The 14974-nt window shown below is 35.6% G+C and overlaps 1 long non-coding RNA gene across 1 annotated transcript; it reads right to left on the bottom strand.

The window, feature by feature from the left end:
* Positions 1–7707: 7707 nt before the first annotated feature.
* LOC119625774 (uncharacterized) lies at positions 7708–11077 on the bottom strand. Its single transcript, XR_005241887.2, has 3 exons — positions 10755–11077; positions 9602–9625; positions 7708–9320 (listed from the first exon to the last, which is right to left on the bottom strand). It is a non-coding gene; the product is annotated as an uncharacterized lncRNA (long non-coding RNA).
* Between the last annotated feature and the right edge of the window lie 3897 nt (positions 11078–14974).

Below are 14974 nucleotides of genomic sequence, written 5' to 3' on the forward strand. Positions count from 1 at the left end.
TTTGTAAAGTCCATCTGGCATGTGAAGGCAGAAAAGGACAGCTGGAGGATGATTTATTTTTATTAAAAATATTTATCAATTCTTTATCATAACTGTAATATCTTTGTTTTAAGTATAGAAAAATATAAATTAATAAGTAAAAAGTTAAATTAAGAAATTCAAATTTTAGGCCAGGCACAGTGGCTCACGCCTGTAAGCTGAAGCGGGCGAATCACCTAATGTCGGGTGTTCAAGACCAGCTTGACCAACATGGAGAAACCCCATCTCTACTAAAAATACAAAATTAACCGGTTGTGGTGGCCCATGCCTTTAATCCCAGCTACTCGGGAGGCTGAGATGGGAAAATTGCTTGGACCCAGGAGGCAGTGGTTACGGTGAGCCGAGATCACGCCATTGTCCTCCAGCCTGGGCAACAAGAGTGAAATTCCATCTCAAATAAATAAATAAATAAATAAATAAATAAATTGAAATTTAAAAAATAGAAACCAGGCGTAATGTCATCATCAACACACCATCACTGTTTACATTGTTAGGTAGGGTGTTCCCTCACTGTGGATTGGTTCCAGGACCTCCATATATACATAAATCCATACGTACTCAAGTACCCCAATTCACCCAGTGGAACCTGTGTATAGAAAAGCTGGGCCTCAGTATATGCAAGTTTCACATCCTGCTAATACTGTATTTTTGATTTTGGTTCTGTTGAAAAAAATCTGCATATGAGTGGACCCATACAGTTCAAATCCATATTGTTCCAGGGTCAAATGTATTTCATTCCAGCCCTTATTTATTTATCATCTATCTACTTAACCATCTATGAAGAATTAGAAAAAAAAATACTCTATGTAAATTGATTCTGTTTTTTCACTCAAATTTTACAATGAACACTCACTCATTGCATGGAATTACTTGTGGAAGCTATGATATTTATGGCAGCATTTCCGTAGTAGAAATGTAGCATTATTTCACCATAGCCCATGCAGTTAGAAAAAAATGGAATGTGTTACTTTTATATTGTTTTGATCATTCTCAAATATAAATCTTTTAATATAATTAAAATACACATGAATTTATTTCATAATGCATTTTTCATTGGATTTTGGTGTCTTGTTTTTCTTTACCTCCTTTTTTTCTTACTGAGGTACACATACTCTTCTTAGTTATTTATAGAATTTCATTATATAGTAAGGTTATTAAACATTCAGCCATATATATTGTGAATATATTTGTCATTTTATTTTTTAATTTGCATGCTGATATCTTGAAGTTTTAGATAGTAAATATTTTTTTCTTAATTTTTCCTTGTTTTTGGAAATACTATTTTTCATCTTGATATATTCACATCTAGTTTTCTACAGGGTATAATATGTTTATCTTTGTTATTTCCTCCGCCAATCCAAACTCATTCTTCAACTAGACTTTCTTTGTGTAAAGACAGAGATGAAAATCTAAGCTGACTTTTGTTTCCTCAGTACATGGTGAGTTTTCCCAATAGCACATCTAAAATAGTCAATTCTTTTCTCATTAAATTGTTATGTTTGCTTTATTGCATATTGAGTTTTTACATATACTTGGCTCTGTTTCCATTGATCTATTTATATTTTTTTATGCTGAAATATGTTTTGATTGGAGTAAGAACTATTTCTGGGACATTTTAAATCTTAAACTTATGATTTAGTTGGTTTGAGGAAATCAGACTATCAAAGAAGATTCTTTGTAAGGTGATTTTTTTTTTCTATTTCTTATTTCTGTTTCTGTCTAGAAACAAAATGGTATTTATCATTTATTCTATCTTTTATTCTGAATAAGGTCTCAGAATAAACTTTCCCCCATGCTGTAGATATTTGACTAGAAACAAATTTTCAGAATTTGATGTTACATCAAGCAAATCCCTGATTTCCTATATGAATACGGTATAAAATAAGCAACACTTCTGATAGGTTAAGTGCCGGAATAGGTGAATATGAATGAGTGAATAAGTGAATGAAATTTAGTATAGAAACAGATACTCAAGATAAGATTTTCATGATGAAGTAAGTACACTGTTAAATACAAAACTAAGAAACCTGAATATATTCACTAATTTTATGGTTCAAGGTGTGAGCTCTAATTCAAAATTTTGGAGTTCTAGTAAAGAATATGGTTTGAGACAGGAATAAATGAATAAAAATATAAGATAGCTTTCTAATTTTGTCCATTTCTTATTCTAAAAATGAGCGGTAATGTATTTCTTGTGGTAAAATATAAACGTTTTAAACCCATAGTTAGCCTGACAGATGAAATGGGAAGCAAATCAGAGAGTTGTTTTCTTTTTAACCACAGTTTTTCTTGTATCGCAATTTTTATCTCTCATATTACTTCTTTCTTTTTCCCTCTCTCTCTACTCACTTTTCTTCCTCCTCTTAAGATTTTCTTCCCGTTTTCTTCTATTTTATTTTCTAAAAATTCCTATCTAATTAACTTCCACAGGAAAGGTCTAATAGCCAGTCAGTCATGAAAAAGGAAAAAAAGAAAGCAAGAAAAGAAACTATCAAATGATTAATATATCTTTCTCATTTTACAGTAGATTAGATATTACTGTTTTGACTTCCTAGTCTCAGGAGAAAGACTTGGCTAAGAAAGAATACAACAAAACATTCATTAGTATAACATATGGCAAAAATAATGAAAGTGGGACCCAGCAAACCCATTCAGGTTAAAATCTTGAAGCTGTAATTGTAAGATAATTGCACAGTCTTATTGTCAGGCAGTTACAGCATGAGACTAATAGGATGCCAAGGGAAATGTTGATCAGCACTTGAGAGCCTTAATTTTCCCCAAATTTTATTCACCAACTTGTTCAATGAATAGGGCTCTCTTCTGAAGTTGCTATTCATGTGTGAGTTACTGAGCAGTTATGCGCTTAAAAGTGGTGGTCAAACAGAGCTGACTATGAGGACTTGGAGCGGGCACTCGGATGAGAAAATAAAAAAATACATTCTCCCAAATAGTTTATTCCAAGGTGTAGAAAATGGTCTTAACATCAGGTTGCATTTATATCCAGACTGCACTGTCTGTGCCAATGATGTGACTCATAAGTGTGCTAAACTATTACCTTAATCTTATTTTGAAAATGTACTCCAGTTAAGAAAGTCACTTGGATGTTTCCAAGAACAATTTATAGGATTGATCAAATGCTAAAGTTTATGTAAATTTTCTTTTATTAGTTGCTGTATGATCACAAAGTTACATTCTGCTTTAAGATGCTTATTAATAACAATATCTCAGGAATATTGAAATTATAAGCATTCAGATACTTTCAATTAATCTATTTTTAGTAGAAAAGTGATATATGCTATTTACCATTCTTATTTTAAAGGAAGTATACAGTTTTCTCCCAATAAATGTTTCTACTCTGAGTTTAATAATGAATTTTATTTATAGTACACAGAGAAAGCACAGAAAAATATTCCCATCTGCAATAGACAACCAAAAAGCTCTATTTTGAGGAGCACAATTTTATTAATATCAAAATGAACTCCTAAACTTTTGCCAAAATGAAATCATTGATTTTCAAAGTTGCTTAAAGCCTAAAGTTAGATGGAAAATGTTTAAACTAAGTTTTGAAAATCAGAATAATTCAAGAAACTTCGTAGTGCACATTTTCAGGACCTTTTTCACAAACTAAGATATAATATTTGACCATCTGGCCTAATAGGTTAATTTTAAAGATAAGGACAAAAAAGTGCAGAGAGATGCAGGGCTTTTTCCAAAACCATGCATCTACTTGCAAGTAAAACAAAAGCCTCTTCTTTTCTCCAGGCCCACAGAACTATTTATGTAAGTAACAATTGATGTAAAGAGATGACACCCTGAATGAGAATGCAAGTAGATTAAAATATTTACTTAAAGATGTTTACTAAGCTTTTCTTTAGTACTTTCTGATATTTTTCATGATTCTTTAAAACGCAAAATTGATTGCATCATTCCTTTGATCAAAATCCTGTAGTAACAACCCCCACCCTACTTCACTTAGATGAGAAGACAGTCCTTAAAAGCCTTTGCGGAATCCCACTCTTCTGTCCCTTATTACATGCTGACTGCATCTCCCACCATTTGCTCCCGATGACTCTGCCTCAACTCTAGCTTCTTCAAATTTGCCAGGCATTTTTGGTCTCAGAGCCTTTGTGGTGCCCTCAGCTGGGGATGTTTTTCCTGCGATGTGCCCCTATTTATCTCCCTCATCTTCTTCATGTCTGTCCCCCAGCACGACTTCCAAATGTGGGAAATGAATGGACCCCTGCCCTGTGTTTGTTCTTTTAGAGGTGCCAGTTCTTCTTCCCATCTTGCCGAGTCCCACTCCCTACAGAGCAGAGTTTTCCAAGCCAAGGAGAAACACCTACCTGAAACTGGCAGCTCCTTTCTTGGCTACCAAGGGTGCCTGGCAAATATAAAGAGAGAGTCTGCTCTGCTCAAGAACCACAGCATCCATTAGGCCTTCCTTGGTTATCTTATTTTAAATCATGCCACCATTTTCACCCAGATATCTTTTTTTCTCTTTCCTGTAGTGAAAACTGCCTTTTAAGTTAGTGCATAATTTATTTATTAATTGTATCTTTCTTCTCTTGCTAGAATGTACGCTCCATGAGGTAGGGACTTTTGCCTACTTGTTCACTGCTGGGGCACATTGTTCCAAACAGTGTTTGGCACACACAGTATATGTTCAATAATATTTGTTGGCTGAATGAATAAATGAATAAAGGGTAAAGGTCTATCTTCTGTCTTCTGAACTGCTGTGAAAATGATGGAAATTCATCTGGAGATGTTGAATTGATTTCAGTTCATTTTTCTTGCCCATAGAACCTATTCTAATGATCTGAATCTCCTCTCTTTTGGGATCCATCAAGTATTGTCAAAGTTTTAACAAAGCCGATCTTTATCAGAGTTTGATCCAAATCTAAACTGTTCAGAAAACTGAATATAAACAGCCACTTTCCCTTAGTTTTTGAACTGTAATTGAGAAGTTAAAGATAAGAAAAACTTTCAGTTCAAAACAACTGTGCTTATCAGTTTATAAGGTCTGACTACATCTTTTGGGATGTCTGAAGTCATTATATTAAACCTAAAAAAATTAGCTTCTCAAAGATGTGTGGACTATTTTCTGAAGCAACATTTTCTCTATAGGGTTTTCTAAATATTTTGTAGTTTGCTAAATATTTACCACTGTGGCCTAAACAAGATAATTTAATTTAAGGGATCTAGATTTTTTAGAGAGTTATTAAATGGAAACTAGCTTTTTTTTTTTTTTTGAAACGTAGTCTCGCTCTTGTTGTTGCCCAGACTGGAGTGCAGTGGCAATGGCATAATCTTGGCTCACTGCAACTTCCACCTCCTGGGTTCCAGCGATTCTCTTGCCTCAGCCTCCTGAGTAACTGGGATTACAGGCACCCACCACCACACTTGGCTAATTTTTGTACCTTTAGTAGAGATGGAGTTTGCCGTGTTGGCCAGGTTGGTCTCAAACTCCTGACCTTGGGTGATCCACCCACCTCAGCCTCCCAAAGTGCTGGGATTACAGGCGTAAGCCACTGCACCTGGCTGGGAACTAGTTTTTTTAACAATATTATTATACTTCTACAGTTTGCTGATTGTGTTTAATACGAATTAGGTGCTTTCTGTGCTAGGTAGAGCAGGAAATTAAGAAATCATGGTACCTTGGAAGGCTAAGAACATCTATATCTAGTGATCTTTTCAAGTATTGACAGTAACTTAAAAACAAATATTGGCAAATGTCTTTCAAACACAACCTTTGTTTGTTTGTTTGGATGAATCTCACAAACATAATGTTAAACAACAATGACAACAAGCCAGACACAAAACAGTACAAACTGTGAGAGAAATTCCATGTCCTTGATATTCCAAAACTTTCCCGTTAATTTGTGTTTTTACAAGTCAAGATAGCAGTTACCTACTGGAAGGGGTTACTAGAGGTCCTTTGTGGGGTGCTGCTGACATTCTGTCTCTTTGGGTGTTGGTTACTTGGGTGTGTTTACATTGTGAAAATTCATCCAGCAGTTCACTTTTAGTCAAACACAAGCTTTAATATACCACTTTAATCAACAGAAATACTCACATTTTGTCATGATATTCTGAGTGCCTGGAATAGAATTTTTGAACTTTAAGAGCCTTAGAGATTGTCTGAATCTAATCTCGTTCTTTTACTAGTACTCCAAATAATTTAAGACAGAAATAAATCAAGCAAATGAGCATTAAATTATTTGTCTTTATTTTGATAGATTTAGGAGATACATAGAATGGAATGTGAAATTCTATAATTTGCAGCAGCTTGGATGAAGTGGAGGCCATTATCCTAAGTGAATAATTAAATGTTTTGATAGTAAAAAAATCAATGAATGACCTTCTATTTGGCTGTGATCATCAGTGTGGGAAGAAGGAGGCATCATACCCGGGACTAGCACAAGCACACAAATGGAGGTAGGAGTGCTGGAATGGTACTGACAAGAAAGAGTAAGTACTCCAGTTTCATGGGAGTGTCAGGAAGAATTGGGGTCTGGATGAAAAGCAGGGGTCAATGACAGTAGATCTTCACTTGTAGATTTAAGAGTTTGAATTTTATTGCTTAAGTAATGAGCTATTGATATTTTTGTAGTAATACAATTAGAGTTGTTTTCAAGAATATAAGGTTAGTGAGGTAAGTAGAAGATTAGATCAGCATCTCGTGAGAAATGATTGGTGTTATGTGTAGTTATATTAGATTATTGGGATATATGGTCCAGGGAGAGAAAAGTCCACCTGGCTCAAGTTATGGTAGTGGAATGGAGAAGACAGAATGGAAAGAATAAATCCTTTCTGGGTGTATTTAAAGGAATATGACAAATGTACATTTTAGCAACATCTCTTACATGATTGTAGCATGAAGAGAATCCAACTGCTGCTATTATGTTTGAATTAGAATCATGAGATGATCCATATAAATAAAGTCAGAAGGGGTCAGCTAAACATCTTTATGTCACTTTTTCCTCTTTGAAACCAGATTGATGTTTTTTAAGCTATTAAACACTCTAGGCCAGATGACCCAAATTCTCTGTCCTCAATCTTTACTGAAAGAGGAACTCACTTGCTATGTTGCAAACTACATTTTAAAAGTAAATAGAAAGCTAAAAAGTTGTTGGAAACTAGATATCAATAGAAAAGTTAAGCAAAATAGATGTTATTGTCTTTATGTGAAATTATTGTTAAATAGGTAATGAAATAACTTAGAAGAGAAAGAGAAATGTAAATGATTCTGAGCACCATTTTGTACAGACGGTCATCTGAGCATTTGTATAGCAAGCAAGGCAAACTACAGATATAGCCACGTTGTTTGTAAAGGGGATGATGATAAAAATATTGCAGAGTACTGTGAAATTTATAACATTTAAAGTCTTATTTAATTTTTCCTAATAATAACTATGTGATTAAGGTATTATTTTTCTAATTCATATACAAGAATGCAGAAAACTTTACAAATACGTTTTTACATATTATTTCAGCAAAATATTTTCTTTTTGAATATGTAACCTAAAACACTCTGCATTTCTAAGTTGTGATATTTATTCATTTTTGGTCAAATTTCTTACCATAAGAACACATCTCTAATATAATAGCACAAATCAATGGAAAACATGATTCAATTAACACAATTTTAATAAATGAATTGCAAGATTATATTTTTAAAAGTAAGTTTCATCTGTAGTTAGATTTTTTTTAAAGTAATTTACATTCGATTTAAGGAGGACACTTTTCTCATTAAGATTCACTACTGACAAATCACAAGACAATGTGTTCTGGGAGGCTAGGTGTATTAAATTATATATAGTCACTTAGGGAATTGTTCAAGGAAATACTAATAGTCACAGTATAAGTCCATAGGTATTATGGCAAGTACATCCATCATGTGAGAACAATTGTCATTAATAAAGCCTTATCGCCAACTACAAAGAGCTTTCGAAGCATTTTCCACTTGGATTATTGTCTTCCAGATTTCAAAGATTCACTTTCTGGCTTAGGAAATAAAAAAACAATAAATGTCAAAACCCAAAGTGTGCAGTTCTGAAACAAATATTTAGGTCTGACTGATCCTTGCTGTAAGAACATAAGCAAAAATAAGACATGTAGAAATGAGTTTAACTCTTCAAATACAGTAGATCAAATAGTCATTTAATGAAAGAAGGTATTTAAGAAAAGTGTAACACCTTTTACCAAGAGCATTCATTGAGCACTTCATCTTATAAAAACCTTGTGACTGAGTTCTTGTCTCACCACATTGACCTTCTAGTTCTCCTATGTTATCACTTAAAGTTTTACAAGTTTTATTCAGGCCTTCGCAGAATAATTGGAAGATTTCTGATTGTAAGAAATATGCATTAAATTTCTTTGAACATGAAGATTGTGTAGCAGAGTAATCATTTGATAAATACACTTAATGCAACTTCTTTTTCACCTACTTCAAAATTATTAAAGATTTTACTTGAATTACTAGCTAACATCCAAATACTATCTTTGTGCTAGGCACTGTGTTAAGTGTTTGGTGTGGGTTATCTACTTTATTATTTAAAATATAGCTATTCATGAAATAATTCTACTAACAATATTGTTAGTATTCCCCATGAAAAGTAAGACATATGATTTGAGTAACTTATTTAGAACCCCACAGTTATTTAGGCAGAGAGATCATTTTAAATTCTGGAAATTGGATGCCAGAGTGTTATTATGACTTTATACCTAGTCCACTCTTTCTTAATCAATGCCTTAGCTTTCACATACATGAGGTTTGTGAATTCAGCTAATATTATAATTCAGCAAGGTGCAAAATGTATCTCTGGAATTAGTTTTCTGTGTGCTCAGCAGCATAGCTACAAGTAATAAGGGACTGTTCGGTACACTCAGACAAGGATTCTGAATTTCATCCTGTGCTTTGAAGCCCATAGGGCCTGGCTTTCCTGTCTCCAATTTCATTACTAGGCCTGTCAGATGTAGCTGTTCTACTTGGTGGGCCTACCATTCCTCATCCTATTTAAGCGGATCTATGGCAACAGTCACCTGTTCTCTGGACTTCATCTTCAAGAGGCCCAGGTTCCAGCCGGTCACTGCTTGTGGTTGTTTAAAGATTCTTTGTCATTGACCACCACTTTTATATCTCTGAACATGGGTAGAAGTCTCAGCACTTTTCGCTCCATTTAATTCAAAATATTTACATTCCTCTGAGTCTATATTTTTAATTCTGATTTCTGGGTAACTTAGGCGTCTTCGGTTGCAAGAAACAGAAAATGACTGAGAAACTGAAAAGAAAAGAGAAGTAATAAAAAATCAGAGAAATGAGATGTGAGATTTTTATTGGAAGGATATTGGGGTATCTCACAAAATTCAAGCAAAAGCATGTTTTTAAAGACAAGGATACAGGGTCCCCTGTTATCTCCTCAATAGTAACATGTGGCTTTTCTACTTGGTTTCTTCCTATTTGATAACTCAAATCTTATTTAAATCTCAATCTTTTACCCTGGTCATCACTGATAATACTGAAATTTCAAGGACAAAGAATCTGTTACTGCCTATAACTCACTTTAGTGGTCCAATGGGTGCAAGCCTGTTGAAAAGCAAAGAAAGAAATGTACTCACGTAAGAAACAATAACTACCTAAATTCCCACACCATACTTCCTTTTTAAAAATATGCGATTTATAAAATGGCCTCCCTGAACATAATTCTTTTCTACATGTGATCTTAAATGGGCTTTTCCCTCTCAATGGGAGATAACCCAAAGTCACCTCCAAATGCTAAACATAAAAATGATGTCACTGTTCTTTGTGTCTGATATCTCTGAGTGGCATCTATTTTCCTCTACTTCTGTTACAGTTCTCTTTTGAGATTGTACAAAATATAGGCGAGCCACATACATAACCCTCACTATTATCTGCTGTGTACAAGAGAAGAGAAAAAAATAGAAATATTTTAATACATATCATATATAATGGTAACAACAAGCACGTCAATACCCTTATGCATATATTACAATATTTCACTTATTGCTGTGACAGGAAAAGGGAGGCTCAGTGGCTTTTACTTTTACTTGGTACTGTATCAGCCTTTACTCTATGTACCGGGAAGCCAGTATGGGAATTCTGGAATACGCTGTGATAGTGATTCAAACCATGATAAAGAAAATATGAAGGTATCCACAGAGTGGGGATTGAGCCACACAGAACTGACTGTGAGATTAATTTACTTTGAATTCTATTTACCACCTAACCCTCATAAGCCCTTAATATTGTTAAAAGTTTTGGTCCGGATGCTCATTAATAGTGTTTTATTGGAACCAATGCATGAAAATTATAACTAGCTCTCCTTTTCAGGTGCACAGTTACCTGGGAAAGTACCTGGGATTATCTGAGGAAGATTAGGGAATAGCCCATATTACATGTAGCCAACGAATAAAGGCAAATCAAACTCATGGATCAAGGGAGAACTAAGACTTACAATCAAACTGTTTTCTTACTATTGTTTGAGAATATTTTTCCCTTAGGGGACATACGCACTATCTGATATTAAGATTCAAATAAAATTTAGAGTTAGACACCCCATCCCAAACAAACAAACAAACAAACAAATAATTTCCTGTAAAGATTTCTATCCAGGAATACGACTCATTTTTTAGTACTAAACAGTTTTCTATTTATTTCTGCATCTGTTATAACACTATAGAAATCTTGGACTTACAATGGATCAAGAAGAAATGAAAAAAATTATTAAAAAATTCATTGTCAAATTATCCAGCTTATGCAGGCTTATCCGAAATTGGAGTTCAGCCTGGGAGGATTCTTGGCTTCACTCAGGAAAGAATTCAAGCGCCAGCCAGCTGTGAAAGAAAGAAGTTTATCAGAGCAACAGCTTACAGCAAAATAGCTGCTCCGTAGACAGAGTAGGGCTGGCCCAAAGGCAGAGTTCCCGGGAGTAGCGGTGTGCAGCCGTATCATCGTCCCACAGAGCAGTGCTTCCTCATAGGCAGAGTTGCCTGGAGTAGCGGTGTACAGCAAAGTGGCTGCTCCATAGTCAGAACAGACCAGAGCAGCAGCAGCAGCAGCCGCAGCAGCAGCAGCCGCAGCCGCAGCCGCAGCCGCAGCAGCAGCAGCAGCGTATCAAAACAGAGCAGTCCAGAGGGGCACTCTGGGTAGATTGCTGGCCAGCTATATTTATCCTTATTCTTAATTGTATGCTAATTAAGGGCTGGTTTTCAGAATTCTATAGGAAACGGGTGGGGAAATTCCTGAAACCATATAACTTCTGAATCGTTGTCATGGCATTTTTAAACAGTCACATTTAAAAATAACGCTGGTGGTCTTTAATCAGTGAAGGCAACCGGAGGTTGCTGATGACGCCATCTGCTAGTTTCCGCTTGTTTCTTTATTGTATTCTGCTTTGATCAATAGGGTCATGATTGTTGCTCAGAAAATAAGTCCTGCTGATTTCTTACCTCACTTCGATACCTTGCACACTTAAAAATGGTAACAAGCATTAACACGTTGTTTGGGCGGGTGGATCACGAGGTCAAGAGATCAAGACCATCCTGGCCAACATGGTGAAACCCCGTCTCTACTAAAAATAAAAAATTAAAAAAATTAGCTCTGGGCTTAGTGGTGTGCACTCGGCAGACTGAGGCAGGAGAATCACTTGAACCTGGGAGGTGGAGGTTGCAGTGAGCTGAGGTTATGCCACTGCACTCCAGCCTGGCTACAGAGTGAGACTCCATCTCAAAATAAAAAAAAATAATAATAATAAAAAAGGAATTCAGACTTTTTAAAACTGAAACATTAATGAATCAAAATATGTCAAAAAATCCATGTGTTTTAAAATTCTTAATATCTTTTCAATCATCTTGAGATGACTGAAGAGCAAAATACTGTGTGATGATACTTGACAGGTTGATTGATTCAATAAATATGTACTTAAATATATAGGGATTACTATCAGGTATTTACTGTAAGATATACCTTGGCTATGTGGCTACCTAATTTACTATACAAAAATACCAGTTGTTCAGGTTGTGGACAGTACTTAAGTTCATAATACAGTTCTTGGGGTGGTAAACTCAAATTGTTTTAACTAAATCATTCATGTTGAGAGGTGACAGCGTGCTCAGGGATTGTAAACGCACCAATCAGCACTCTGTCAAAATGGACCAATCAGCTCTCAGGAAAATGGACCAATTAGCAGGATGTGGGTGGGGCCAGATAAGGGAATAAAAGTAGGCTACCTGAGCCGGCAGTGGCAACCTGGTAGGGTCCCCTATACGCTATGGAATCTTTGTTCTTTCAGTCTTCACAATAAATCTTGCTGCTCCTCACTCTTTGGGTCTGTGCTGCCTTTATGAGCTATAACACTCCCTGCTAAGGCCTGCAGCTTCACTCCTGAAGCCAGCGAGACCACGAACCCACCAGAAGGAAGAAACTCGGGACACATATGAACCATATGAACATCTGAAGGAACAAACTCTGGACACACCATCTTTAAGAACTGTAACACTCACCTCGAGGGTCCACGGCTTCATTCTTGAAGTCAGTGAGAGGAAGAACCCACCAATTCCGGACACAATGTTCTTGCTTTATTTCTATAGTTCTTAACTCTGATCTTAAAACAGTAGTTCTCAATACTGGATAAATATCACGTGGGTACCTTTTAAACCCTGATATACTAGCTGGAACCCAGATAAATTAAATCAGAATGTTTTGGAGTGGGATCCAGGAATGTATAGCCTAGGAAAATTATGAAAGGTTTCCGGGTTATTTATAATAAATCAAGGGACTGTGCTATAGGCTTAAAGGTATAAGGTTAGTTATTAACATAAAACTAATGATCCACTTTGTTTTCCTCTGTTATGTCAAGTCTGCTGACACATTTCTAAGAATAATTGTAATATTGCTTAAGGAAAGTTAGTCCTCAACACTATGAGGTGGAACAAATCTGAAGACTATGTCTTAAAGAAAATCTTACAGAAACAGAAACATGTATCTTGAAAGAATTAGCTGTAACCGCTAAATCTGAGTTTGCCCTCCCCCACCTCCCCGCCTCTGTTTTGTTAACTGATAGCGTGGGTGAGATGGCAGCGGTCGGAAGATTTCAAAAGTGTTCTTTACCCTGAGGCTCAATATGACACCTGCCAAGCAGGATTGCTGCTTTTTTTGTTTCTTAGTCATTCACAGCAATGAGTAATTTTAATGTTCAGGTATGTATTTGGGATAAATATCTGAAGCTCCAGTATTTTCTATAGTAAAAAGCATTTTTCCTCAATATAGTGGTGTCTACTATGTAACAGAGGATACAGAAAACTATTGGTTCATGCCACCGTATCAAGCCTTATTTAGCAATTTGCAATGCTTACAATATATCTGACAATACCTTGTACGATATTGTCAATGAGACACAGAAAGTGTGTTATTTATGGATTACTCTTTTAGTGTCTTGTAACAGTAAACATTTGACAGACGGCTATAGATTGAATGGCTCAGATTATTCAATAATTGTTACTTTCTCATAGAAACAATATTAGGTGCGATGGCTAGGTTTCTAGATGTGATTAGAATGGTACTCCTTCATTCATCCTCCCCACCAAAATGGTGTCCAGATCTCTGGAACCTGTGACTCTGCTATATTGCAAAGCAAAAGGAAATTAAGGTTGCAAATGGAATTAAGATTGCTAATGCACTGACTTTAAAATAAGGACTACCCTTATTTTAGGTGAGTCCAATGTATTCACAGGAGTCCCTAAATGCAGAAAAGAGAGGCAGAAGAGTGTCCAAATGATGTGATGCAAGAAAGATATGACTGGTCATTTCTTGATTTGAGGTTGAATTAAGCCAAGGAATGTGAGTGGCCTCTAGTAGCTAAAAATGGATTCTCCCCCTAAAGCCTCCTAAAAGGAAGGCAGTCCTTAATTGTAGCCCAGTGAGATCAATTTCCAACTTCTGACCTAAGCACGATAACATAATAAATTTGTGTTAAGTTAGTAAGTTTGTGTTAATTTGTCACAACAGCAATAGAAAACTAATACAGTAGTACAGATCTTAAAATATTTTTAATGTATTGTTTTAATGAGGTATAATTTATAGCTTACAATTTATAGTTTTATTTTGTAGTCCAATGGGTTTTTGTTGTTGTTGTTGTTTTTCCTGACAGATTCTTGCTCTGTTCCCCAAGCTGGAGTGTAGTGGCACAATCTTGGCTCACTGCAACCTCCGCCTGCTAGGTTCAAGCGATTCTTGTGCCTCAGCCTTCCAAGTAGCTGGAATTACAGGTACACGTGACCACACCTAATCATTTTTTTTTGTATTTTTAGTGGAGATCAAGTTTCACAATGTTGGTCAAGTGACCTCAAGTGATCCTCCCAACTCAGCCTCCCAAAGTGCTGGGATTACAGACATTAGTCACTGCCCCTAGCCCCAGCCCAATGGGTTTTGATAAATATATACCCCTGAAAGCCACACTCATATCAAGATATAGAATATTTTATTACTTAAAAAATTCACTCATCAGTCATTTCCAACCAATTTTCTTTTCCAGGAAGCTGCTGCTTTGATTTCTACTGCCAGAGAATCATTTTGTTACAGTTTCATATCAATGGAATCATAATAGCATTTACTCCTGTGTTTGGTTCTTTTACTCTAGATAATGATTTGGGATTCATTCACATTGTTACGTGAATCAGTAATTGTCTCCTTTCTGTTGCTGAATAGTACAGATGCTCCTCGGCTTATGTTGGAGTTACATCCAGTAAACTCATCTTAAGTTGAAAAGAATGCATTTAATACACCCAGGCTATTGAACATCATCACTTAGGCTTGCCTATCTTAAACATGCTCAGAACATTTACACTGGTCTACAGTTGGGTAACATCACCTAATACAAAGTATGTTTTATAATAAATCATTGAGTCTGTCTTGTAG

The sequence above is a fragment of the Chlorocebus sabaeus genome, chromosome 15 (assembly GCF_047675955.1).
Source record: "Chlorocebus sabaeus isolate Y175 chromosome 15, mChlSab1.0.hap1, whole genome shotgun sequence".
In the NCBI taxonomy this organism is placed as follows: Eukaryota; Metazoa; Chordata; class Mammalia; order Primates; family Cercopithecidae; genus Chlorocebus; species Chlorocebus sabaeus.